A 24,832-nucleotide genomic window follows, 5' to 3' on the forward strand; every position below is an offset into this window, starting at 1 on the left:
CTTCAAGTTAAAAACTTGAAAACACTATTCATAGTCTTCTTCTTTGATTAAATGAAGAAGATTGAGAAGGAATTAATGGCTTAAACTCATGATATAGTCCTAACTAAGCATGAAGATGATTAGGGAATTTACTCACCAATTTAGGAAGCTTGGATCTTTGATTTTTGAATTTTTCTTGCCTTTTGAATAGTGAAAAGCCGAGAGCAAAGATGAACAAGGCCTTGGTTTCTTTTTGATTTTGATCAAGAATGAATTTGCTTGGCTTGGTTGATTTGTTTTTGTGTTTGATCTAGTCAATTACCTTCTTGCCCTTGAATTTGTGTGGTTACAAAGCCACCACACCTCCTTCCTTCCCATGTCATGCTTGTGTCATGTGGTGATGTCATCTTTCCCTCATTGTCCCCTTTCTATTGGTTGGATGACATCATTCCCACTAATCCCTTTGATTAACTTCCTAATCGTTTGCCTAATGACCGCTGATCTGTTATACGGTTCGCTTAACTTTCGTTCTCGTTTATCGTTTGAAGGATCATACCCGGGATCTTATTACTTAGGTTCCCTTAACCTTTCTCAATACATTATATTCCTTTTTTATGATCCTCTATTATAATCCTTTAATTTAAATCATTTTTATCCTGTTACCTTATACTCAATTCTCTCTGTATCTAGTGAATTTCCGGGAAAAACCAAAGTGTTCGGAATTGGATTCCGACGATCTTTACATACACTTATATACTACATAGAGTACTAATAATATCCCAGAATATCCATAACAGAACCCCTACATAGTATGGCGTGAAAAGTTTTCTCATTCAGCTAAAACACTATTCACAAGGGTTACAAAAAGTTGAAAATTTTGGGGTTATTACAGTCTCCCCTCCTTAAAAGGATTCCATCCCGGAATCAAACAGAAAACAAATGGGGGTACTCCTTGTTATCCATAATCCTTACTGGCTTCTCCACGTAAGTTAGATCTGGCTGCATATCCACCTGCTCGTACTCCACTATGTGTCTGGCATCCCGATGATACCTCCTTAGCATTGACACATGGAACACATTATGAACTTGTTGCAAATTAGGGGGTAGGGCTAGCTCGTAAGCTAACTTTCCAATCCGTCTTAATATCTCAAAAGGTCCAATGTATCTTGGGCTTAGTTTTCCTTTCTTTCCGAACCTCATTAATCCCTTCCAAGGGGATACTTTCAACAATACTAAGTCCCCTACTTCATATTCCTTGTCCTTTCGGGCTAGGTCTGCATATTTCTTCTGTCTGTCTTGGGCTGCTACAAGTCGCCCTCTGATAAGATCCACTATATCTTTGGTCCTTTGGACCACTTCGGGTCCGAGCATCTTCCGCTCTCCTACTTCATCCCAGTATAAGGGAGATCGACACCTTCTTCCGTACAGGGCCTCATAAGGCGGCATTCCGATGCTAGCATGAAAGCTATTGTTATAAGAAAACTCGATCAACGGCAAGTGATCATCCCAACTTCCTTTAAGGTCTATTGCACAGACTCTCAACATATCCTCTAGTGTCTGGATGGTCCTTTCACTCTGTCCATCCGTCTGGGGATGGTACGCGGTACTCATATTTAACTTGGTCCCCGCACATTCCTGAAAGCTCCTCCAAAATCTGGAGTTGAACCTGGGGTCTCGGTCTGAGACAATGGACGCTGGGACTCCATGTCGCGTCACTATTTCCTTAAGGTAAATGTCCACCAGTCTATCGACTGTGTATATCTCATTGATAGGAATGAAATGAGCTGACTTTGTCAGTCGGTCTATAATTACCCAAATGGCGTCGTGATTGGCTTTCGTCCTTGGCAAGCCTACAACAAAATCCATCGCTATCTGTTCCCATTTCCATTCGGGAATCTCCAGGGGTCGCAAAAGTCCACTGGGTCTCTAGTGCTCTGCCTTTACTCTTTGGCAAGTCAAACACTTGTTTACCCATTCTGCTACGTCCCTCTTCATGTTGGGCCACCAGTAATATTCCTTCAAATCCCTATACATCTTGGTACTTCCCGGGTGAATGGAATACCTTGAACTATGGCTTTCATCCAAAATCTCATCTTTAAGTTCTTGAACATTCGGAACCCAAATTCGGTAGGAGTACCTCATTATCCCTTTATCATCTTTCTCGGTATGGATCTCCTCTCCAGTCATTGACTCTCTGCCTTCATTCATTATTTTCTCCTGGCACAATCTGATCTTTTCCAATAACTCTGGCTGCATTGAGATCTCAAAAAGCTTTTCAGTTCCGGTTACCTTTACTTCTATTTCCATTCTCTCAAAATCCCTTATCAACTCTTCCGAAGTCGTTATCATTCTGAGTCTCTCCTTTCTACTAAGGGCATCAGCCACCACATTGGCTTTCCCTAGATGATAGAGAATCTCACAATCATAGTCCTTGATTAGTTCTAACCATCTCCTCTGGCGCATGTTGAGTTCTTTCTGCGTAAATATGTACTTGAGGCTCTTATGGTCTGTGAAAATCTCGCACTTCTCTCCATACAAGTAGTGCCTCCAAATTTTTAAAACAAATACTATTGCCGCGAGCTCAAGGTCATGAGTAGGATATCTAACCTCGTATTCCTTCAGTTGTCTCGACGTATACGCAATAACTTTACCGTGCTGCATAAGCACACATCCTAATTCTTTGTGCGACGCGTCACTATATATCACAAAATCTCCTTTTCCGTCCGGCAATGCCAATACCGGAGCCGTTATCAACCTTTTCTTTAATTCCTGAAAACTGTTCTCGCATTTCTCCGTCCATTCAAACTTCTCTGTCTTACGAGTAAGTCGTGTCAAAGGGGCTGCGATCTTCGTAAAGTCCTGAACAAATCTACGATAGTAGCCGGCCAATCCTATGAAACTCCTTACCTCTGTGGGTGTGGTTGGCCTTTCCCAATTTGAGACCGCCTCTATCTTGGAGGGGTCGACCAATACTCCTTCTTTATTGATCACATGTCCTAAAAACTGTACTTCATTCCGCCAGAATTCACACTTCGAGAATTTGGCATATAACTGCTCCTCTCTGAGTATTCCTAGAGCTATCCTCAAATGCTCTGCATGTTCTTCCTCAGTCCTTGAGTAGATCAAAATATCATCGATAAAAACTATCACACACTTGTCCAAGTACTTCTTAAATACTCTATTCATTAAATCCATGAAAGCCGCTGGGGCGTTGGTTAATCCAAAGGACATTACCAAGAACTCATAATGCCCATACCTGGTACGGAACGCTGTCTTGGAAATATCTTCGGGTTTAATCTTTAGTTGGTGATATCCAGTTCTCAGGTCGATCTTGGAAAAATAAACAACATCCTTTAGCTGGTCGAACAGATCGTCTATTCTAGGAAATGGGTACCTGTTCTTTATGGTTAGCTTGTTCAACTCTCGATAGTCGATGCACAACCTCATGCTCCCATCTTTCTTCTTAACAAATAAAACAGGTGCTCCCCACGGAGACACACTGGGTCTTATCATACCCTTATCCAAGAGTTCCTGCAATTGGATAGCTAATTCCTTCATTTCTAACGGGGCTAACCGGTAAGGTGCTTTTGAAACTGGCGCCGTCCCTGAGGCCAACTCAATAGCAAATTCAATCACTCTATCGGGTGGTAATCCCGGAAGGTCTTGTGGGAATACATCTTCAAATTCGTTGACTACTGGAATAACTTGTAAGTTGGGCACCTCCTTCTGCGTGTCCACCACATAGGCTAGGTAAGCCTCACTTCCTTTTCGTAGCATCCTTTTGGCCTGGGCCATGGTCAAAAATTTTTGCGCCTGCCTCTTTCCTCTAAATATAACTTCTTTCTTCCCGGGGATATTTAACTTAACTTTCTTCCCTTTACAGTCTATCTGAGCATCGTTGCTAGATAGCCAGTCCATTCCCAAAATCACATCAAACTCCCCTAATTTAAAAAGAATCAGATCAACACTGAAAGATTGCTCCCCTATGCCTATCTCACAGGCGGGGTGAATCTGGTTAACAGGAATAATTTCATGATTGGCTATTTCTACTTGTAAGGGTTCTATCAAGGGTTCAGCCTTAAGTCTTAACTTACGCGCAAGGTCCTTTGATATAAAAGATTTAGTTGCTCCCGAATCAAATAAAACATTTGAACTGACTGAATTTAGAGAAAGGGTACCTGCTATCAAATCTGAATCTTTCATAGCATCCTGGACTGTCATGTTGAAAGTCCTCCCAGTAGGTGGCTTATTAGAAGCAGCCCTGCTTGCTCCCGAAGCTGCTGGTTTATTCATTGGGCATTCCCTCTTCCAATGACCCGGGCGTCCACACAGATGACAATTGGTGGTTGGAATGATGGCATGGGCTGACGAAGGGCATTTATTTGAGTAGTGGCCTTCCCGACCGCACTTAAAACAGGTTACTGGCTTCCCTTTACACTCCCCAGTGTGATTCCTTCCACATATGTTACAGGCTGGCAATGGGGGTCGAGACTGGTTGGAATAGGACATTCTTGACTTCTGGCCGCCCTGGCTCACACTCACACTCATTGGCCGCTTAAACCCAGTGTTCTTTCCCGGTAGGGACACTGCTCCTCGATTAAATCTAGTTGGGAAGCTCTTTCCTGCGGAACCTCCACCCATGCTCATACTTTTTCTCTTTATTCCTTTCTTCTCTCTTTCCTTTTGCATCTGTTCACTTCCGACTTCTACAATCATTGCCTTTTGCACCAGAGTGGCATAGTCCGTAAGCTCAAGGATTGCCACCCTATTCTGAATCCACGGTTTCAGTCCCTGCTGAAACCTCCTAGCTTTCTTTTCCTCGGTGCTCACAAACTCCGGCACAAACCTTGATAACTCAGTAAATTTCGCTTCGTACTCTGCTACAGACAAGTTATTCTGCTTTAGCTCCAAGAACTTGAGCTCCATCTGGTTTTCCATAAACCTCGGGAAATACTTCCCCAGAAACAACTGACTAAATCTCTCCCAGGTTATAATAGCGTCTGTCTCCATATTTTTCTTGGCCTCCCACCAGTAGTTAGCTTCTCCTTTCAGAAGGTAGGTAGCAAATACAGTCTTCTGTGCCTCCTCGGTACTCAAAATCTCAAAAGATTTCTCCATTTCCTTTAACCATGCCCTTGCCTCAACTGGGTCGGCTGATCCGTGGAACTCAGGGGGCTTAAGGGACTTAAAAGCCCTGAAAGAGTTTGCCACAGCATTGTTACTTCCTTGAGGGGGTGGGTTGGGTTGACGTTCCAAATTCTGCCTTAGGAGTTGCATGAACTGGCCCATGGGATCCATGCCTGGGTTTGGTACTGGTTGCTCAACCTCGGTTTCTCCTTCTTCAGCCTCTATCTCAAATCCCTCAACATCATATGTTTCCTCTTCCTCTTCATACAGGGAGTCATCCTGTTCCACATAATCCTCATCTTCCTCTTTACTGTGCTCCTGGTTCCTATCATCCTGGTTATGGCTTCCCTGGTCCTCAGATCCAGGGTTCGCCCTAGTTCCAATCTTTCTTGGCGGCATGATTCTGATAATAAAAAAAAATTTGGGAAAATTCAACGTTAGGTCACAATCATATACAACATTGTGCCTTGCACAGCTCTTATAATGGGGAGAACGTATATCGCAATTCTATTATTTTAAGAAAGTTCTAATACGAAGTGCAGTAATAATAATGATAAAAACAGTGATCCCGTCACTATGGAACTGAACCGAAAGGAAACAAATGTATACATAATGCGAGAAATACATAGTTTGATCTGGTCAAAAGTACAATAGTGCTACAGTCATCTGTCCCAAAAGTGATACACAAGAGTCTACCTGTCTAGTCAGAAAAAGGGATGCTATATACAAGTCAACTATCCCGGAAAATTGGCTCTTACTAAGGCCTCGGCTAACTAGACAACTAGACTATTCCATCATCAATCCTGAATCACACACCGGAGCGGGTCAGCTCACATACCCTTTCCATCGCACGACGGAAGATATAGTCGGCCTGCCTCTTGGAGATCCTACCATGCCTGTCCCCCTGGAGCGATCTGAGCCTCGCTCGGGATGTGAGCTCTATCCCCGTAAGCTCCCTCCTCAAGGATCGGGGTATAGAAGCCCTAGTCTCATAAGCTCGGGTACGCCTACCCGCCCTCTCTGCATCCAACTCCCTCCTGGCCTCATCCAGTCGGCCCTCGGCAACAGCCACTCGGGTCCTTAATACATCCTGAACATATCCATGAGCTAACGAAGACTGCCTGTGGGCAGGGTCAAGAGGTGGTGAATCCGGAGCCGCTGAGGGTGCCTCCTCGGTCTGCCTAGGCTCGGAAGTATGGGTCTCTGAGCTGTCATCATCGGGAATCCAGGATAGTGGTGGAGGGGTAGGAGCTCTGACCACCGGGAGTGTGGGTAAAGGGATACCAGCATACACTACCATAGGTCCAACACGCTCCTCAGCTACTGGGACCTCATCCGGGTCCTCCTCATCTGGAATAGAAATAACCTTTGTCTCTGACTCCTCTGAGGGGTCCTCCTCATCTGAAATAGCAATGACCTCCGTCTCTGACTCCTCTGAGGGGTCCTCCTCATCCTCCTCCATCTCAGGCTCCTCCTGATCCTTAACATCTAGAAGTGCCTCATCATGCTCGCGCTCGAACATCTCAGGGTCCCCTATCTCAGGCGCCTACACATTAAACGAGCTAAGTTACTATCATGATACTTATAAGGGTTCCCGTAAGGGTTTTAACTGTCAGTACTACTTTAAGTAGTCCGACCATGAACTTGGAAAGAGTTCTTATTATCTTTGTGAGTTTATTATTATATCATCGCATCATCTCTGAGGTTTATAACGCTTAGCTCTGATACCATTTCTGTAACACCCCCAGATCCGGGGTCGGGGATCCGGGTCGTCACGGTCTTTCTTTCCACAATATCACTTCACTTAATTAATAATAATAACCTTATGCTGTGACCCCACACTAACACACACCACAACCCGTTATAGTCTCAGAGATGAAATTGAAATAAGTACAAGTCTTTGAATCCACCATTTAAAAGTTATTACAACCCAAAACGATTACTTGATAAATTTACAGTTAATTGCCATTATCTGCCACAAGTTATAATTATACATAATTTGATTCTCAAAAGTAGATGGTCTGAACTACAATAGATCTACCTCTGCAGCTATAACAGCTACAACATCATCGGGAAGACGCGGGACGCTTCCCACGAGCTTGCGCTGGGTCTGCTGGAGTCTGGCCATCTCTCCTAACTGTTGTTGTGTGATGAAGAAATAAAGCAAGAGTGAGCCTTACAGCTCGCAAGATAATACATAGTGATAACAATAATATAAGTATCTAAATGGATACTTACTAGAATCTTTATCATGTGTAAGATAATTACTTACTAGATATAAGTAAAAACAAGGAATGAAGTTACCAATACTTCACTACACTTATATCATTTATAAAGCTACTTGAACTATCACCGTTCAAAGTATTATAAGTTTTAAAAAAAAACATCCCATAGATGAGACCACAAGTTAAGACTTGAATAGATTCAATCTTTGAAATATTATTGAATGAAATAAAGTTACGAGATACTTTATTTAGTCCCGATATATATATATCCACATATATATCTCTTAAACATTTCCTGGAACCTCTGTTATGTAAAGTATGACAGAGTTTGAAACATCCAATGAATTTTGGAAAGGAAAAGAATTTTGGCATAAACCAGATATCTTGCTGATCAGGCAAAGATACCAATAAGTAACCTTTTCTACTAGTAGATGGATGAATCCCCCACCGGTCATCACCCTGGCCACATAAGGACCTTGTGCTGGACCGCCACCCGGCCTCTTACACGTTGATGGACTGCCACCCAGCCACTTACACTTTGATAGACCGTACCCCGGCCTGTCGCTTATGCCGACTCAATTAAATGGGCTTACTTCCCGAACATTAGGCAAGTAATCAATTCATTTATCAAAACAGCAACCTTGTTGCGAATATAAAATACACCATAGAGCCGGATCCCTCAGGTTTTGAGCGAGTATTTAAATCCCCTTAAAAGGAAGATCTTAAATATAAAAATGAGTTTTGGGATCCGCTCTAACTTTTAAAAATCATTTTGAAGACTCGAAAACACTTTAAAGAGTGTTTGGAGTAAAACTGATTTAATGAAATAAATCAGTCCCGATATATTAGAAAATATCTGAATATTATTATTTAAATAATATTTCCACAAAAAATTATCTTTATAAAAATAATTGAAGTAGAAGTTTTGAAACTTATACTTGAAATGAATATTAAATAACCAAAGATACACTTATACGAAAGTATTATCTTTATTTGAATAATCGAAAATAAGTTTGATTATTGACACCTTATTCTTTAATAAAATAAAGAATATATTTCAGTAATAAGCGGAGTCATAATACCTCGAATGAATATTATAAATAATATTCATATAATAAAGGAGTCATACATCCTCGATTGAATATCCAAGTAATATTCAATAATAATATAAAGGAGTCATAAGCCCTCGAATAATATTCGAAATAATATTCAATAATAAAATAAAGGAGTCATAAGTCCTCGGATGAATATTCGAAATAATATTCAATAATAAAATAAAGTTAAAGTTATCGAATAAACCTTATTCGATTAATAGTTTGGAAAACTATAACCATATATATATATAAATATATATATATATCCATATCCATATATACAAAATCTACTCGGGATCCTCGACTCCCGGTTGTAGAAAATATTTTCACCTTTGGGTCCCTATACTAAGGGTATATGCAAGTTACCGCTATCCTCTAGCATAGGTATTATGAAACTATAAGCATTTGAACCAACAGATATATAACTCAAGAATATGAGATAGGCATGCATATATACCATATCACATGCTACAATATAACGCAAGAATTTGCTAATAACCAATATGCATTTATCGCAAGATCATGCATATACACATATACATCACAACAACAGTTATACGGGTAGAAAACTTGCCTGAGCGACTTGGGGTGATAAAAGGCTCGGGACGAGTCTGGTAACCTATAAACAACAAGTAAGTTGGGATTAAACCAAAATCACTTGTAAATCTATACTTTAACTAACTTAGACTCTAACGCTTGTTTTGTGCTCACTGATTCGCTTAAGTCACTCGGGTACCCTCGGCTCCACCATTTTTAATAATTTAACCTTTACGAGTTTTAAAGCGATTCCTTCGCGAGTGTCTTACCAACTGCCTAACACACTTACCATAAATGTTTCATACATTAATTAACCCTTTTTGGTCTTTAACCTATGTTTCAAAGTAAGGCGAGGGGAAAAGTTTCGTTCGCGAAACGCCGTTACTTGAAACGGTCGTTTCTCCTAAACCGTGCATCGGAACCGAACGAACTACATATCAAAACGAAGCTCGTAACATGAGCTATCTAGACATGGCAATGGTCATAATCTAGCAGGGGGTTCTCGGGTCCTAATGTTATGCACAAAAACAGTCTAAAGAAAATCGGACGTTACGACGGCTATGTTTACGCGATTTCCAATATTTTAAACCATTCAAAACCATCCCAAATCAACCTCAAATCCAACATACAACCAACATCCATCCTTATCACATCAAAACAACCCCAACCAATTCAATTTAATCATTCATACTTATGCCTAAGCTTAACTTTAATCATACTTAAGTTCTTTTAATCAAAACCACAACATTTACCATTCCATTTCACTACCATTTCAAATCCCAAACTCTAAATCACAACAACAAGCTACAATAGCACCCTACTAATCAAAATCATCTTATAATATATAGGAATCTAGGGTTTGGAGATGGTATACCTTCCTTGAAGTGGTGGGAGGAGCTAGGAAGCCTTAAGAAGCTTTGAGAAGTCTTAGGAATGCTTGGATCTTCAAGGAAAACAAGAAAAACTTCAAGTTAAAAACTTGAAAACACTATTCATAGTCTTCTTCTTTGATTAAATGAAGAAGATTGAGAAGGAATTAATGGCTTAAACTCATGATATAGCCCTAACTAAGCATGAAGATGATTAGGGAATTTACTCACCAATTTAGGAAGCTTGGATCTTTGATTTTTGAATTTTTCTTGCCTTTTGAATAGTGAAAAGCCGAGAGCAAAGATGAACAAGGCCTTGGTTTCTTTTTGATTTTGATCAAGAAAGAATTTGCTTGGCTTGGTTGATTTGTTTTTGTGTTTGATCTAGTCAATTACCTTCTTGCCCTTGAATTTGTGTGGTTACAAAGCCACCACACCTCCTTCCTTCCCATGTCATGCTTGTGTCATGTGGTGATGTCATCTTTCCCTCCTTGTCCCCTTTCTATTGGTTGGATGACATCATTCCCACTAATCCCTTTGATTAACTTCCTAATCGTTTGCCTAATGACCGCTGATCTGTTATACGGGTCGCTTAACTTTCGTTCTCGTTGATCGTTTGAAGGATCATACCCGGGATCTTATTACTTAGGTTCCCTTAACCTTTCTCAATACATTATATTCCTTTTTTATGATCCTCTATTATAATCCTTTAATTTAAATCCTTTTTATCCTGTTACCTTATACTCAATTCTCTCCGTATCTAGTGGATTTCCGGGAAAAACCAAAGTGTTCGGAATTGGATTCTGACGATCTTTACATACACTTATATACTACATAGAGTACTAATAATATCCCAGAATATCCATAACAGAACCCCTACATAGTGTGGCATGAAAAGTTTTCTCATTCAGCTAAAACACTATTCACAAGGGTTACAAAAAGTTGAAAATTTTGGGGTTATTACACCATGCATCCCTCTCTCGCGATCTACGCTCTATCGGTATCCACACGAATGCTTGAACACAAGGATTGAAAGTATACTAGCACAAACTCGTTTCTTCTTACTCTCTCTGTCTTCTCCCTTGGTGGCTAGGGTTTTAGTGAAAGTCTTGCTTGCAAAATCAGCCACACAAGAGATATTATATAGAGAGTAGAAAAATGAATAATAATTCTTAACTAATTAGGAGTTATTATTAATTTGAAATTCCTATTTGTATTATAATTAAGTCTCGCTAAATTATTTAACAAATAAATTTCATAATTAATATTAGTAAATTCGAATATCAATATTTATCTAATTAATTAAGTCAAACTTAATTAATATTATAAATAATTTGAATTACTTTAATATAATTTAAATCCAATTTAAATTAAATAATCTTTCAAGCATTCTTAGTGTGTGACCCTATAGGTTATTATTACGTTGGCAACGAATTTTAAATCTAATTTAAAATCATAAACAATGAGCGGCATCTAGTAATACATCATTGATACCCAAGTAATAATAATTGAATCGGTGATCGATTAAACCTTTTGTGAATAACGTACAATGTAATATAATCCCTTTAACCACATATTATAGATTAAACTAGAGGCATGCAATGTGTCATCCTCATCAATATTTAATCTAGGTTTCCTTGATCAATGAATAGACTATCATATCAAATCAATATTTGAGCGTGGCCACGCATTTCGTAGTCTAGCTCACACAAGAGGCCAATAATATCACTCCTAAAATAGGAGTGTTAAATTCCTTGTAGATCATTCGTATTTCTCATACGATTCATAATATACCCAATGTCCACTTTTATCATTACTCGGTCAAGGATAACTTTTAATGGAATCAATGTATATTAATTCTTATATAAAAATATAATGACTTCAGATCTAAGGATTATTACATCATTATCACTGTGAGAATTACTTATGACACAATAGACATGTAGAATCTCACATCGGGTCTGTCCAGCACCATGTACATTTACATCTGCCTGTGTCTTTGACTTTCGTATCACTATACCTATGATCAATGAGATGTGATCATCAGTCAACAAACACACTGGTCTTAATGCATTATTATTGTCCCTTAATAATAATACTCGACTAGGGACCTTTAGGAATATTGATAATGTTCTCGTAATCTCATTTCTAAGTCACGTACTTAGAGATATAGAATTGCATATCATATTCCAAGGACATTTATTAATCTAACATTTATATCACAGTAAATTAAGAATTAATAAATTAAAAAGGGAATAATCGATAGAACATAAATATTAATAATCCAAATGTCTTTAACTAAAACATCATAGTGTTGTCTCTAGGGCACAAACATTAATAATCTCTCACTTGCACTAGAGCCAATCACCCATGTAACTAATACTCATGGAACTAGTATGACCATCATGCTTCTACTGCGATAAAGCCTTAGTCAGTGGGTCTGCAACATTATCATTACTATGCACTTTACATTTATATCTCCTTGATCATTAATCTCATTAATAAGGTGATATTGCCTAAGGACATGCCTAAACAGTCTCCCTGGCTATTTCGAAAGGTATCAATATATTCGGCTTCCATTATAGAATCATCAATGTTCTTACTGTGAACCATTTCAGCTAACATAACTTATATTTAGACAAAACACAAACCAGATGTAATATCCGGGAAAATTATGTGAATATTATATGTTAAATAAATAAATATTATGTGTTTTATAAATTTAAAGTGATTATTGTCATGCTATTAGATGTTATAGCTGTTATGTGTGTTTTCGTGCGGGCCAGAAAATTTTCGATTGATTAATATATGTTTAAACCGTAATTATATGAATCTATCTGCAATCGGGACGCGTATTTATTAGCATCTTTGTCAAGATACTTGTTTTATTACAATTTATGCAGGTTTGAATGTATTTTAGATATTTTCGGGTTTTCTGGTAATTTAGGGATCGTTTCTGTTTTTCAAAAAGCAGTGGACCGGGACCCCACCGGGACGTTAATCCCCACAAAATCCGTGTTTTTATTTTTATAAAATTATGCATATTTCAAATACCCTTTATTTTTCTATTTTCGAATTATTCACAATTTTTGGGGAATTTTGACAGTAATTTTGTATTTTATCGTTTTTAAAATTATTCCCCGTAATTATTATTTTGGGGCCCTAATTATTATAATTAGGGGATAAAAATACCCTTAATTTATTTTGGGGTATAATTTTTATAAAAATAAAAATAGCCCATTATTTCTTTTTAATTCATTTTAGTTTCATTAAAAACAAAAATCAAGAATACAATTTTGGGGGTTAAATTTTGTTCTTCAACTTCATTCAATGATTTCAGGAGATTGGTTGATCCTCTGTTGATGCTCTATATACCAAAATCATCCTCTCGAAGAGACCTTTCTATTGGTATCAATATCTTGATCTGAGGTGTAGTAAATCGAAAAATCGATTTTTACAGTTTTGTTCTTGAAATCTTTTTGGTTTTTCAGTGATTGTTGATTGATTTGGATGTTATAATAAGCTATGCCATGATTATTAGAGTATGTTTGAGCCTAAATTCGTGTTGTTTTGTTGTTAAAATCGATAAGCCGAATTCTGGTATTTTTGGGTTTTTTTATTTTAATTTTACGGGGTTTTAATGATTGTTAGATGTTTAGAAGCATTGAATCATGTTTGTATGAATTCCAGGAGTGATTTGAGACCCATATCTGCAAGTTTCATTTAGAAATAAGGATAATCGGAATTTTCCGATGGCTTCGCCGGTTTTCAACCGGAGTTTAGACAGAATCGATGATTCCGGGGTGGGTTCTGGTAGTTGTGGGTTGAATAGGAACTGTGGGAGAGTTTAGAAGCTATCTGGACTAAAAACGGGAGTGAAGGACGGCTTTTTGACCTCCGTTTAAGGTTCGCCGGAGTCCGGCGACGGCCCGCCGGAATTTGGGGATTTCCCAGAAACCGGTCGGGGTTCTTCCCGACCCAGTTGAACCCTTTTAACCCGATTTCGACCCGGTCTCTTGACCTGGGTTCGATCTTTCCCCAGCCTGTTTTATATTCTGAAACATGTATCTGTTTTTATTTTTATTTTTAAAATCAAAATTCATTATCTGTTTTTTTTTAAAATCATTTATTTTATTTTATTTTCAGAAATCAATTACTGGTTATTTTAAATCCTAAAAATTATTTATTTAATTATTTTAAATTTCTAAAATTATTTTCTTTTATTATTTTTAGAAATGTAATTTGACTTAATTATTTATAATTTATTTTATGTAATTATTTATGAGTTTAATTAATGGATTAATTCATTTAATTAATTAATTTTATTTATAAATAGTTAAATAAATGTAAACTATTTATAATTAATTCAAATAATTCCTAAAGATTATTTTTAAATTTTTAAAAGTTATATTTTGGTTTTTAAAAGTCAATTAATATTATTATTAATTGTTTTGATTTTATTTATTTCTTATTTTATTCATAATAATTAAACTGTTCGTCCGTTTAATGCGAAATGGACGCGTATAGACTCAGAAACACATTACGCTTTCAATAAAAATACTTTTGAGTCCTAATTTCTTTTATATAGAAATGGAATTTGAATTGTATGTCAGTTTGAGTCGGTATCTGATCGGTAAATATTATTATTGACCTGATTTTCATTCTGAACGCACTGAAGCATGTCTTTTAACGATGTGACTTATGTGCTATATGAAATATGTGATTACGTGTTATACGAGTGCCATGATTATATGTTACGTGATATGCATGCTCTCTGTTTACAGTTTAAAATGCCATGCTTAGTTATAAACGATCGGGTAGATGTCAAGACGTATAGTTACGTCGATTAAGTTTTGTTCTGTTCATTTAAGTTAGTCCTTTTGTTTATAGAATCAAGTAGCAAGGAGTGTGGTCAAGAGTTAGACGGAGATAGTAGCCAGCAGCTATAAGCCAGAATAATAGTAATAAGTTGTTGACCATACCAGGCAAGTACCCCTAACTTCACTTATCGTTCAAGTAATGTTTATTTCGAATTATATAATGCAAATATACCTACCTTCACTTATTATTCAAGTGATACTACTATGAATCTTATTTTGAAAATATTTATATCTTCACTTATCGTTCAAGTGATGATTATTTTGACTTTATTATTCAATTTCTATACTATTCTAAGTTCAGAATAGTTAAACATTTTGACATTTCGCTACAAATTACCCTATATAGTAAAACTTTGATTTGAGATTAGTGAATAACTAATTGTTCTAGTTATTTCGCCATCGGTTGTTGAGATAACTCGGACCATGAGAAGTGGGGAGTTATATGGTTAAGGATGTTATTTGATTCGACTCCTTTGATTGAAAATTTGTTTTTTTTTCTGGATTGGATGGTAGCGTAAGAGGCCGCGGTGGCGGTCCAGTGTGAGCCATGTATTATACTTGATTATAATACCTCGCTAGGCCAATATGTGCCTTGGGTGCCCCGTTTGTTTAGTTAGATATGCTTCGGCATATCGGTGTTGCTCCGCGGCTGATCACCGGTGGCAACATAACATCGTCCGAGGATTCTAATCCAAAACAAAAAGATTTATAAAAGTATTATTTATTATCAAAACTTATATTAGTTTTTGATACTGTTCAGGTATTGTGGTTTAGTTTTGTTCATCAGATATATTGTTGTTATTGTTCTAAATCATAAGCTATATACTGCTTGCTGAGCATTTCTTTCTCTCATACTTGTTTCATATCCTAATTCTTTCAGCTAGACCAGGACAAGCTTGAGTTCCAGGTCTGACCAGAGGTTGTGTGCTTGTAGATAGTTTGGTGTGTTCTCCAGGTAGACAGTTCGGGACGCTTAACTAGTCTAGAGGTTTGTAATAAAATTTGAATAAGTTGTAAAACTAATTTAGACTTATGGTTTGTAATAACAGTTGGTTTGTATTAGTTCATGTTCCATACTATAACTTGTGATCGATCCATTTGCATGCAAGGGGTTTTATTTATTATTCCGCTGTGATTATTTTATTATGGTTTATTGGCTAGTGACCCCCAAATCTAGACCCCGGGTTTGGAGGGCATCACAGTTTGGTATCAGAGCTACTGGTTATGGTCACTGAAATAGGCTTAGGGTTGTCATAGATGAGTCATAGGAAGATCACATAAGATAGGCGCGTGTAGTTTAGCTCTTATAGGGTTAACTTTAGGTTATTGGGTTGGGTTATAGTTAAGTTGTTTAGGTATCCTGTTTTGCGGTTAGCCTTAGGCCTTTGTGTTATTGCCTTGCTATTTTGTTGGTTTTGAGGATGGTAAGAAATGTTGGAAAAGAGGTTGGAAGGTTGTGTTGCAACCCTATTCACCGTTTGTTGGTTTAATTGAGATTTTAAGCAAGGGTTTAAAAGGTTTGGATAATGTTTCGTTAATTTTCTTTGTGTTATTATTCTCGAGATAATAAGCAGGACTATATAATAATCATGTCGCTTGTGTTAGTATGATAGCAAGTTTATGATATTTTGAGAAGAGATAATGCTTGAGAATTTTGATATGCTGAAAGATTGCTACATATTTGACACCATGCTTGATAAATTATTATATAAGTTGCTTGTTTTTTTACCAGAATAATGGGTTCGAAGAAGAAGAGTAAGCTAGCAGAAGGTCAATTTCAGGATCCCAATCAGCAAGATTCTAACTATCCACCGCAACCATATTGCAGAACTTGTAGAAGAAGGCTTTTTGGGGTTTGTAAGGCTAATATATCCTGTTTTAAGTGCAATCAGAAAGGACACTATGCGAATAAATGTAAAAATCGAATGTCTATCAAAAATTCGAGGATTACATGTTACAAGTGTGGGAAGGTTGGACATCTTTACAGGAACTGCCGTGTATCACCAAGAATTAAACGACTAGCAGCGGGAAAGAAAGATCAAGGTAATCAGTCTCAGAACCCAAATCAACCAAAGACTAATTGTCCATCAGTTCCAGATTGTAGAGTGTGCGGTAAGAAGCATTATGGACCTTGCAAGGATAACGCCATCTGTTGCCAGTGTAACATGAAAGGACATCATGCTTATGAGTGCCGTAATCAGATGCCAGACGTTATATGTTTCCGATATAGGAAGATAGGGCATTATGTTAAAAACTGTAAGAAGCAAGCTCCAGGAACGGATGTGCCAGCAACTGTAGGGCCATCATCTCAGATGATGCTAAGGAGTGAAGAACCATCAGCTCAACCCAAAACTGGGACATCCATTATGATCATGCTCGATGCTGTTCAATGTTCCGACGTGGTTGCAGGTACGCTTCTAGTCAACTCCGTAGGTGCTAAAGTTTTAAATTGAGTCTGGAGCTACCAGGTCACCTTTTTCTTAAAATTTTGTCGATAAATTACATTACGAAGTTGAATTGTTAGAATAACCGTTAATGATAGAACTAGCTAATAAGAATCAAGTTTCCGTCGACCGAGTGTGCCCGAGGTGTGATATCAAAATAGGGAGACATCATTTTATGCCAAATTAATACCTTTTAAGTTGGGAGAATTTGATGTTATCTTAGGAATGGACTAGTTGTTAGAGAACAACGCTCAGAGTGATTGTAAGAATATGAAAGTAAGACTTCAGACTTTGGATAGTAAGAAGAAGGTAATATTTTGAGGGAGTAAGTAAGAGAAGAAGTTCTTAACGATAGCTCAAGCGAAGAACTTATTGCGTCAGAATTGCGAGGCGTATTTGGCCCATGTGATAGACACCAGCAAGAAGTTCCAGCACTAGAAGCGATTCCAGTTGTCAACGAATTTCCAGATGTCTTTCCAGACGATCTTCTAGGATTACTTTCCGACAGAGAAATTGAGTTTGCAATTGATCTAGCACCCGGAATAGAACCAGTTTCTAAAGCTCCGTATCGGATGGCACCAGTAGAGATGAAAGAGTTGGCAACTCAGCTGCAAGATCTTTTGGAGAAAGGAGTTATAAGACCCAGTGTATCCCCGTAGGGCGCACCAGTACTGTTTGTCAAGAAGAAGGATGGGAGTATGCGAGTGTGTATTGACTATCGAGAACTGAATAAGCTGACCATTAAGAATAAGTACCCGTTGCCAATGATCGATTATTTATTTGACCAACTGAGAGACACGGTATGGTTTTCTAAGATAGATTTAAGTTCTGGATATCATCAACTGAAGATCAAGCTAGAAGACATTCCGAAGACCGCATTCAGAACCAGATATGGGCATTATGAGTTTCTAGTGATGGCATTTGGATTAACCAACGCACCAGCAGCTTTCATGGATCTAATGAATCGAGTATTCAAGAAGTATTTGGATAAATTTGTGACCGTGTTTATAGACGACATTTTAATCTATTCCAAGACCGAGGAAGAGCATGCAGAACATTTAAGGATAGTTCTTGAGATACTGCGATAGGAGAAATTATACGCAAAGTTTTCCAAGTGTGAATTTTGGTTAAAAGAAGTACAATTTCTTGGGCACATAATTAGCAATAAAGGATTGGAAGTGGATCCAGCAAAGATTGAAGCCATAATCAACTGGGAGAGGCCAAAAACATCAACGAAATTAAGAAGTTTCATAGGATTAACAGGTTACTACAGAAGATTCGTGTAAGATTTTGCAAAGATAGCTACGCCGTTGACAAAGCTCACCAGGAAGAACCAGAAGTTTGAATGGGACGAGAAGTGCGAGGAAAGTTTCCAAGAATTAAAGAATAGATTAGTATCTTCTCCAGTACTAGTCTTGCCAGATGAACAAGGAAATTTTGTGATCTACAGTGATGCGTCGTACAAAGGATTAGGATGTGTTTTAATGCAGCATGTCAAAGTAATAGCCTACGCTTCAAGAAAGTTAAAACCACATGAAGATACTTAGGAGAAATTTTTTGGTGGCCAAGCATGAAGAAGGAAATTGCAGATTGGGTAAGTAAGTGTTACACTTGCCAGCAAGTCAAAGAGGAACATCAAAGACCCAGTGGACTGATACAACCATTGGACATTCCGGAATGGAAGTGGGAACATATAACGATGGATTTCATAGTTGAATTACCGAGGACCAGGGCAAATCATGATGCTATTTGGGTTATTATTGACAGATTGACGAAGTCAGCTCATTTTCTTCCTATCAACGAGAGATTTTCAATGGATAAATTGGTTCGGTTATATCTTAAGGAAATTGTGACACGACATGGAGTTCCAGTATCCATAGTTTCAGACAGAGATCCTCGATTTAATTCAAGATTTTGGAGAAGTTTTCAAGATTTTCTCGGAACGAAGCTGAACATGAGTATCGTGTATCATCCGCAAATAGATGGTCAAAATAAAAGAATGATTCAGACTATTGAAGATATCTTAAGGGTATGTGTGCTAGATTTTGAAGGAAGTTGGGATGAACATTTTCCACTAGTTGAATTCTCTTACAACAACAGTTAGCATGCCAGTATTGGGATGCCGCCTTACGAAGCTTTGTATGGGAGAAGATGCAGATCTCCAATATGTTGGGAAAAAGTTGGTGAGAGAAAGATTTTGGGTCCAGAATTGATCCAGCAGACGGAAGAGAAAGTAGAACTCATTCGGAAACGATTAGCGGCAGCTCAAGATCGTCAACGCAAATATGCTGATCCTACCAGAAAAGATATGGAATTTGAAGTTGGAGAAGCAGTGTTATTGAAGGTTTCACCTTGGAAAGGTTTATCCAGATTTGGGAAGAAAGGAAAGCTGAGTCCGCGTTATGTTGGCCCTTTTGAGATTTTGAGACGTGTAGGAAAGGTTGCTTACGAGTTAGCGTTACCAATTCACATGCAGCATATTCACGACGTGTTCCACGTGTCAATGTTGAAGCGTTATTTGCCTGATTCTAATGATGTGATAGAATATGAGCCAATCGAGATTCAGCCATATTTATCTTTTGTAGAGCAACCAGTGCAGATATTAGATAGGAAAGAAAGAGTGCTTAGGAATAAGTCTGTATCTTTAGTACGAGTCTTGTGGAGGAGTCCCAAGGTTGAAGAGTCGACTTGGGAATTGGAAAGCGAAATGCGATCCAAGTATCCTCACTTGTTTTCCTAGGCTGATTCTGAGGACAGAATCCTGTTAAGGGGGGAAGGATGTAATATCCGGAAAAATTATGTGAATATTATATGTTAAATAAATAAATATTATGTGTTTTATAAATTTAAAGTGATTATTGTCATGCTATTAGATTTTATAGCTGTTATGTGTGTTTTCATGCGGGCTAGGAAATTTTCGATTGATTAATATATGTTTAAACCGCAATTATATAAATCTATCTGCAATCGGGACACGTATTTATTAACATCTTTATTAAGATACTCGTTTTATTATAATTTATGCACGTTTGAATGCATTTTAGATGTTTTCGAGTTTTCTGATAATTTAGGGATCGTTTCTGTTTTTCAAAAACCAGTGGACCGGGACCCCACCGGGACGTCAAACCCCACAAAATCCGTGTTTTTATTTTTATAAAATTATTCATATTTCAAATACCCTTTATTTTCGTATTTTTGAATTATTCACAATTTTTGGGGAATTTTGACAGTAATTTTGTATTTTATCATTTTTAAAATTATTCACCGTAATTATTATTTTGGGGCCCTAATTATTATAATTAGGGGATAAAAACACCCTTAATTTATTTTGGGGTATAATTTTTATAAAAATATAAATAGCCCATTAATTCTTTTTAATTCATTTTAGTTTCATTAAAAATAAAAATCAAGAATACAATTTTGGGGATTAAATTTTGTTCTTCAACTTCATTCAATGATTTCAGAAGATTGGTTGATGCTCTGTTGATGCTCTACATACCAGAATCATCCTCTCGAAGAGACCTTTCTATTGGTATCAATATCTTGATCTGAGGTGTAGTAAATCGAAAAATCGATTTTTACACTTTTGTTCTTGAAATCTTTTTGGGTTTTCAGTGATTGTTGATTGATTTGGATGTTATAATAAGCTATGCCATGATGATTAGAGTCTGTTTGAGCCTAAATTCGTGTTGTTTTGTTGCTAAAATCGATAAGCCGAATTGTGGTATTTTTGGGTTTTTTTATTTTAATTTTACGGGGTTTTAATGATTGTTAGATGTTTAGAAGCATTGAATCATGTTTGTATGAATTCCAGGAGCGGTTTGAGACCCATATCTGCAAGTTTCATTTAGAAATAAGGATAATCGGAATTTTCCGATGGCTTCGCCGGTTTTCAACCGGAGTTTGGACATAATCGATGATTCCGGGGTGGGTTCTGGTAGTTGTGGGTTGAATAGGAATTGTGGGAGAGTTTAGAAGCTATCTGGACTAAAAAAGGGAGTGAAGGACGGCTTTTTGACCTCCGTTTAAGGTTCGCCAGAGTCCGACGAAGGCCCGCCGGAATCTGGGGATTTCCCAGAAACCGGTCGGGATTCTTCCCGACCCGGGGTTCATCCCGACCCGGTTGAACCCCTTTTAACCCGATTTCGACCCGGTCAGCCTGTTTTATATTCTAAAACATGTTTCTGTTTTTATTTTTATTTTTAAAATCAAAATTCATTTTCTGTTTTTTTAAAAATCATTTATTTTATTTTATTTTCAGAAATAAATTAATAGTTATTTTAAATCCTAAAAATTATTTATTTAATTATTTTAAATTTATAAAATTATTGTTTTATTATTTTTAGAAATGTAATTTGATTTAATTATTTATAATTTATTTTATGTAATTATTTATGAGTTTAATTAATGGATTAATTCATTTAATCAATTAATTTTATTTATAAATAGTTAAATAAATGTAAATTATTTATAATTAATTCAAATAATTCCTAAAGATTATTTTTAAATTTTTAAAAGTTATATTTTGGTTTTTAAAAGTCAATTAATATTATTATTAATTGATTTTATTTTATTTATTCTTATTTTATTTATAATAATTAAACCGTTCGTCCGTTTAATGCGAAACGAACGCATATAGACTCAGAAAAACATTACGCTTTCAATAAAAATACTTTTGAGTCCTAATTTCTTTTGTATGGAAATGACATTTGAATTGTATATCAGTTTGAGTCGGTATTTGATCGGTAAATATTATTATTGACCTGATTTTCATTCTTACGCACTGAAGCATATCTTTTAACGATCTGACTTATGTGCTATATGAAATATGTGATTACGTGTTATACGAGTGCCATGATTATATGTTACGTGATATGCATGCTATCTGTTTATATTTCAAAATGCCATGCTTAGTTATAAACGATCGGGTAGATGTCAAGACGTATAGTTACGTCAATTGAGTTTAGTTCTGTTCATTTAAGTTAGTCCTTTTGTTTATAGAATCAACTAGCAAGGAGTGTGGTCAAGAGTTAGACGAAGATAGTAGCCAGCAGCTATAAGCCAAATAATAGTAAGAAGTTGTTGAGCATACCAGGCAAGTACCCCTAACTTCACTTATCGTTCAAGTAATGTTTATTTCGAATTATATAATGCAAATATATCTACCTTCACTTATTATTCAAGTGATACTACTATGAATCTTATTCTGCAAATATTTATATCTTTACTTATCGTTCAAGTGATGATTATTCTGACTTTATTATTCAATTTCTATATTATTCGAAGTTCAGAATAGTTAAATGTTTTGATATTTCACTACAAATTACTCTATACAGTAAAACTTTGATTTGAGATTAGCGAATAACTAATTGTTCTAGTTATTTCACCATCGGTTGTTGAGATAACTCGAACCATGAGAAGTGGGGAGTTATATGGTTAAGGATGTCATTTGATTCGACTCCTTTGATTGAAAATTTGTTTTTTTTATGGATTGGATGGTAGCGTAAGAGGCCGCGACGGTGGTCCAGTGTGAGCCATGTATTATACTTGATTATAATACCTCGCTAGGCCAATATGTGCCTTGGGTTCCCCGTTTATTTAGTTGGATATGTTTCGGCATACCGGTGTTGCTCCGCGGCTGATCACCGGCGGCAACATACCGTCGTCTGAGGATTCTAATCCAAAACAAAAAGATTTATAAAAGTATTGTTTATTATCAAAACTTATATCAGTTTTTGATACTGTTCAGGTATTGTGGTTTGGTTTTGTTCATCAGATAAATTGTTTTTATTGTTCTAAATCATAAACTATATACTGCTTGCTGAGCATTTCATTCTCTCATACTTGTTTCATATCCTAATTCTTTCAACTAGACCAGGACAAGCTTGAGTTCCAGGTCTTACCAGAGGTTGTGTGCTTGTAGATAGAAAAGTAAACAAGACGCTATTACAGCTGTACAGGGAACTATAGAGTGTCCTTCTTTCGTCTAACTGGTTTTCCGAGATCATCTTGCCCTTGTATCTTTCAACAAAGTCAAGTGATAGCTTCTCGGGTATGTAAGCCATGTATCTGGGATTCTTTTGAAAATGAATCTCATCTTTACATAAAAAAAATTGTAGTTCCCCGGTAATAAGCCCTTTATATAGGTTGCTGGATACGGGATACTTGTAGTAGGCTGGACCAATATCCAGCCGAGAGAGGGTAGTCTTTAGAAGCAACAGGTTGGGAAACCAAGAGAACGCCTCGCGTTTTCTTCTCTTCTTCCTGCCCTAGGAGTAGCACAAAAAGAAGGATTAGCGTTATGGACCCAATGATAAACCACTAAAACCTTACTCGTTGGGGCTCCGCGCACTGGGAAAATGCTCTAGCGGCGGGAACCCGATCACTAGTTATGGTGTGTTCTCCAGGTAGACAGTTCGGGACGCTTAACTAGTCTAGAGGTTTGTAATAAAATTTGAATAAGTTGTAAAACTAATTTAGACTAATGGTTTGTAATAACAGTTGGTTTGTATTAGTGCCTGTTCCATACTATAACCTCTGATCGATCCAGTTGCATGCAAGGGGTCTTATTTATTATTCCGCTATAATTATTTTATTATGGTTTATTGGCTAGTGACCCCCAAATCTAGACCTCGGGTTTGAAGGGCGTCACACGAGACATAGACACATAATCATCCTTTTCTATCCAGAAATTAGGTTAAGAAACTAGTATCAGTATAACCCTTTACAACCAGTTCCCTATCTTCTCCATATACCAAAATTAAATCTTTAGTCCTCTATACGTACTTAAGAATATTCTTAAAAATAATCTAGTGACCCTCACCTAGATTAGACTGGTATCTACTCTTCATACTCAAAGCATACGAAACATCAGGATATATACATATCATTGTACACATTATAGATCCAATTGCTAAAGCATATGGAGTTTTCTCAAATGGCATTTATCATCTAATGATTTAGGGGGCAATTATCTTTTGAGATCACTATCCCATGAGACATCAAAACATATCCTTTTTTTAGCTCCTGCATCCTAAAATGATGCAATATTTTATCAATGTATGTACTCCGACTAGGTCAATTAATCTTTTCAATCTATCTCTATAGATCTTGATCCCTAATATATAGGTAGCATCGCCTAAGTCTTTCACCGAGAAACTATCTCTCAACCAAGTCTTAATAGCCTGTAGAGAAAGTATTCCATTCCTTATTTATTATATGTCATCTACATATAATATTAGAAATGTCACATGGCTCCCACTAACCTTCTTGCAAACACATAGTTCATCTTCGTTTTGAATAAAGCCAAACACTTTGACCATTTTATCAAAATAAATATTCATTCTCCTTGAGGCTTGCTTCAATCTATAAATAGATAGAAGCAATTACAAACTATCTTAGCAAAATTTGGATCGATAAAACCCTCAGGTTGTATCATATATACATCCTCTTCAAGGCTCCCATATAAGAAAGCAATTTTGACATCCATTTGCCAAATCTCATAGTCAAAGTAAGCAACTATTGCTAACAAAATCCTGATGGACTTGACCATAGTAACCGGTGAAAAAGTCTCATCATAGTCTATACCATGAATTTTTTTGAAACTTTTTCCCACTAGTCACATCTTATAGGTCTGTACTTTACCATCCATGTCAGTTTTCTTCTTGAAAACCCACT

Source organism: Apium graveolens, chromosome 8, assembly GCF_009905375.1.
Source record: "Apium graveolens cultivar Ventura chromosome 8, ASM990537v1, whole genome shotgun sequence".
NCBI classification, from domain to species: domain Eukaryota; kingdom Viridiplantae; phylum Streptophyta; class Magnoliopsida; order Apiales; family Apiaceae; genus Apium; species Apium graveolens.